We start from the raw sequence: 5,458 nt of genomic DNA, 5'->3' as shown, positions 1-5,458 counted from the left end.
CATATAAGGGAATAACAATAATTTGACAAAAATTCAGAAAAAAAATTAAAACAGAAGTACAATCAAAACAACCAGGAAAACACACGAGAATTTATGTGAAAAAACTAAAAAACTAGAAAAAAACATGGAACCACACCACAAAAAAATTTTACTATAAAATTTACAAGGTTTTATAAATAATTCACAACCGGTTTCTCTCCAAAAAAAAAACTTCACAATCTTTCCTCTTTGATTCGATGCAAAAATCACGCCAAGTCACTGAAATCTACCTCTTCTGTACTCCTTACCATCACCGGGATGCTCGTCGAAGAATATCGAAGGAAGATACACCGAGCCCTAGCTTACGCCGCTCGAAATCGAGATTAAAAACAAATTCCTGACACCAACTGCACCTGACACATAGGCGCCCGTACTTGGTGCCTATGCACCAAGCTCTCGGGAAGCAGGAGCCTATATTGTCGCATATGTGCCCAAAGCCGGCGCAGAGGCGTTGGTTTCCCTGTTCGAGCAACACCAACGCCTGTGCGCCGGGTTCTCTATCTTGTTGCTCACCAAATCAGTCTCCACTGATAGCATTTACTTGTTACAATTTCATTATTGTTCTAAAGATTATTGAAACAGTTTACACATTGGGTTTTGTTATGATGGGTGATTTGCAACAGGAAGTTTTGATGGACTGATTCAGATTTGGGATGCAAATTTAGGCGCAGACTGAAGTGTGTGCCACATGGATGTGGAGGGCGTTGACTCAACTCATGTAATTTGTTGTAAAACTTGTGAATGCTTACACAAATATTTCTTCTATCAACAATAATTTGTTTGGAAGATTTACATACATACACTCAATTTCTATGTATTAACATATTCAACGCCAAAACTTCAATTTTTATGTGCACACCCCTGTTATGTTTGTTGAGACGAAGAATAAACATAGGATCGGACACCTAGCGTTGGCGCCATAGCGCCGGGCCGTGGGTGCTGAAGAACCCACACTGGCGTGTAAGTTAAGAAGCCGGCCCTCCAACGACCATTGTGCATGAAGCGATCTTTAAATCCCGATGTGCTTTTACGCCAGGTGTAGTTACTACATATTTCTAGCTTTTAATCCCGAATTTGAGCGATGCAAGAGTAAGTTTCTGCTCGAGGTTTCTTCAACATGTTTCTGGTGAAGGAGAGAAGTGTCAGAGAGAAGAATTCCTGGGATCTAGGTGTGTGTTTTCACGCCGGATCGGATTGAAGCGAGTCCTATATGTTTCCTTGTATGTAGAGAGAGAAATGATGTGCATTTTTTATAAAACTTTCTAAATTTCATAGTAGAATTTTCTGATGATGTGGCTCAATGGTTTTCCTATTCTTGAGTTTTTTCACATAAAATTCTCATGTGCTTCTCTATTTATTTTGATTATGCTTTCATTTAGATTTTGTTATGTATTTTTTTTAAATTTTGTATGTTTTTATGGTGATGTGATTTAGTTTCTAATTAACCCTAAAATCAGTTAAAATTAGGAATTCCTCCTCTTGTTCCTACCAGGCCCTTAAGGAAAATCCCCCCAAATCGCTAATCTCTCTCTCCGTTCGTGCCATGACACCTACCCGAAACTCAGCAAATCCCTTCCCTGCATGTAATGCCGGCCGCTTGCATCGTCATCTACCTGCACCACGGACTGTCTATAACAACCATGCACCAATACCTAGCTATGCTTTACCGACTGCTCTCGCCGTAACCACCAGCTGATCCTTCCAGATTAAAGTGATAGCAATTAGGTGAGAAATTTCCAAGTATGTTGAGCTGATTTTATTGATTAAATAAGTTATTAATTTTGTAGCATTCATGTTCTTATTTTACAAATGAAGTTTTCGCTATCTAAATGAGTTTTTTTTTTTTTTCTTCAATCGATTAGGATGTATGTTGTTAGCTGTAAGCTTAAATAATCTTGTAAAATATCAAAATTTTAAGCAGGGATCTCTATTGCTTTTGCTAAGTTTACTTGTCATATGCAAGATAAGGTTGTTTGAAATGTAAATGTCAATAATAATTGTTTTTTGTCTTACGCGAGTGAAGAGAAGTACTAGGATTTGCTCTTTTTGATGACTAGTACCATTGATTAACATGTCTGCCCACGTATATGCAATTGTAAAAAAGTAAGAAGTCATCTTTCAAGTTGTTGATATGACATTGTATTTACTCTGCAATTGTACTTTTTTTTAGCTTAAATAGGGTAAATTAGCATAATAAGAATATGAAGCTATTTAAGAACTGAATTATAGGTAATTTAAATTATTATTAAATTGTATCTCGGTTGGTTGAAGTTAATATTACATATATTATTGCTCATTTGTAATTAAACTTGAAAATATACAGACATTTTGAGCATTAATTTCTTTAATTCCTTGAAGTTACAGATCATTCATTATGTTTGATCCGTGAGTGTCGTTTTGATGTCTGAAATTTCTTCTGGATAACTATTCTCAATCTAAATATGATGGAGATGAACAACTTATTTATGCAAGTGATTTGATGTAGAAGCTTCTTGAATTGTATTTAATATTCTACCCTTGTGAAAGTTTGCATTAAAACGACTAGTTTGCATTTTTATTGCTTAAGAACATTTTTACAGAATTGCGTTTGTTACGGCAGTCAAAGCCTTTGCAAAGATGGCTTCAAAAAACTATATTTTTCTAATCACTTGGAGGCCTATGCGAAAAGATTTCGTGTCGGAATGCAAATACGTTAGAATTGTGGTGGATTATGAACAGCCACAGTAAATTATTATGATTTTAATCATCGCTATAGGTAGGTTATTTGTGTTGTTAGAAAAAATTAAAATAGAACTCGCTCATAAAAAAAAGGCATTTATATACATACCACCCACTTCCGTATATTTATATATATAACACTTAAACTTATCCCAAAATTTTCATATCATAAAAAATTTTTGTTATTTTAACTTTTAAAATTGAAATATATCTTTTCATGTAAGGGTAAGGTATCATATATGTAAAAATTGAGGATTTGACATGAGATAGTAAATACAAAAGAATTGAGTGACATATTGTTATGGTATGACTCATATACCATATAGGGACAGACGCTAGAACGAAACAGAGCGGAGCCGAGCGGAAGAATCTGTCCAAATCGGGAAGTTACGTTATGTGGGTTGGGGGTGCTAGAGAAAATCCCCGTGGTACTGTACAGGGGTAATGTTATAATTACATATTGTACTTAGAGTTTACTCATTGGATTATAAATAGGTTTGTTTGTAACCTCAGGAGGTATCCATAATTTTTGTAATCTCTTTTCTAAATATTGAAAGGAACTCGCCGCTCTGCTTCTGAGGACGTAGACATCTTTGTCGAACTTCGTTAAATCTCTGTATGTTCTTCTGGATTTGTGTCGATTACTATTTTTCTTCGCCCTAATTTCTCAATAAGTGGTATTAGAGATTGGTTTGAGGGCAGGGAAGAAAAAGATTTGGCGGCTAGTGCTTCAGCGAGTTCAAAAATTGCAACAGTAAGGATCGACTTCGGTGCTTCAACGAGCGACCAGAATTGCGGGGGGAAGAAGATTTGCCATCGTGTGAACAGTTGGAGATCGCAGGAAAGGAAATCAGCCGCGAGAAGCAGTTCTGCGTAGGAGGAAGAGAAGGAGTTGGAAGGCTAGGCGTTCGTTCGGGAAGATCGCAATTGCGACATGGAGGTTTGTCTTCGGTGATTTCTGCGAAGGCATTCGGTCGGCTCTGAGAAGTTACGACAAGAGAGTTTGGCGCTTGCGGGCGACAGGCAAGTTTGACTCTGGAGGCGAACCAGAAAAGGAGGATTTCCTTTGACACTGGAGGAAGGTTCAACCTTCGATTTGTTTCCTTGCTGGGCTTGCTGAGCGGAAGAGCAGGTGAATCGCGACAGGGTAGAAAAGGAAGGTCAACAAAGAAAGTAAATTTTGCTGGAGGCGGCTGCTAAAAAAACTTTCTTTTCTATTGCTGGTTGCGATCTGATTGATTTTTGATTGTGGGAGGAGGAATTGCAGAAAGGTGACGAATTGACTGAAGAGATTTCCTGCGGTCGAATTCCCAAATTTTTGGAGGCAGAGTATATCGGGAGATATTCTTTTGCAGGAGATTAGTTTCCTGAGGCGGAAGATTTTATTCCTTTGCTAGAGGCATCTGAGGAGGAGAAAATTTTTGGTATACTCAGAGATATTCCAGGACACGAGAAGGTAGGGAACAGTGAAAGATCTTAGTAGAGAAATTTTTCAGAAAAATTTCGCGGCAGGAGTAACTTCAAATGACATTTTTTTGTGCAAAATTTGAGGTAGCAAAGTTCGATGGAACTGGTAACTTCAGATTGTGGCAAACAAGAGTAAAAGATCTGTTGGCTCAACAGGGAATCGAAAATCTTGAAAGCTTTACAGGCAACAAAACCAGATGTCATGGAGGATGAAGATTGGGAGGAATTGCAACAATGAACGACGACAACCATATGTTTATGCCTGACAGATGAGGTCATGTATCATGTGATGAATCTAAAATCTCCAGGGGAGATACAGAAGAAATTGGAAACTCAATTTATGGCTAAATCTCTGAAGAATAAATTATATCATAAGTAAAAGTTGTATGTGCTGAAGATGCAAGAAGGTTTTGATCTGCCGCATCATGTTAATGGTTTCAATCAAATAATCATAAATTTATCATGGCTTGATGTGACTATTGAGGATGAAAACCGAGCAATGATTTTGTTGTGTTCACTGCCTTCTTCTTATGAACACCTGATGACTAACCTTACATATGGGAAATAAACTATCAAAACTGATGAGATTACTGCAACATTGTTGGCTCACAACCAGCGGAAGCATAATACAGGGGAAATCACTCATGGTGACAGTTTATATGTTAAGGGTAAGCAGGATCGTGCAAGGAAGAAAGAGAATGAGGGTTCTAGAATGCGAAATTCCAAATCCAAGTCCAAAAGCAAAAAGAAAATTCTTTGCTACAATTACAAGGAGCCATGTTATATGAAGAGAGATTGTCCAAAGCTGAAGAAGCGGACTGGGGAAAAAGGTGATGCATCATCGAAGTCTGCAAATGTGGTGCAGAGTGACAATTCATATTACAGTGATGACGATATGCTTTCAGTTTCATCAACTCTGCTCACGGATGCATGAATTCTTGATTCAGAATGCTCTTATCATATAACACATAACAGAGAGTGATTTACTTCATACAGGTTAACTAATTCTAGCTCAGTTTATCTAGATGATGATAGAAGTTGCAATATTGTTGGTATTGGAGAATTCATAATTAAGACGTATGATGACACAATTAGAACGTTATGTGATGTCAGACATATTCCAGATCTGAAGAAGAATTTGATTTTCTTGGGCACTCTACACATAAATGGTTTAAATGGTTTTATTCTTATTTTATTCTTAAAGCAGATGATGATAGAGAAACCGTCAGAATTA

The sequence above is a fragment of the Phalaenopsis equestris genome, unplaced genomic scaffold, assembly GCF_001263595.1.
Source record: "Phalaenopsis equestris unplaced genomic scaffold, ASM126359v1 Scaffold000347, whole genome shotgun sequence".
NCBI classification, from domain to species: domain Eukaryota; kingdom Viridiplantae; phylum Streptophyta; class Magnoliopsida; order Asparagales; family Orchidaceae; genus Phalaenopsis; species Phalaenopsis equestris.
This window is presented reverse-complemented; position numbering follows the sequence as displayed.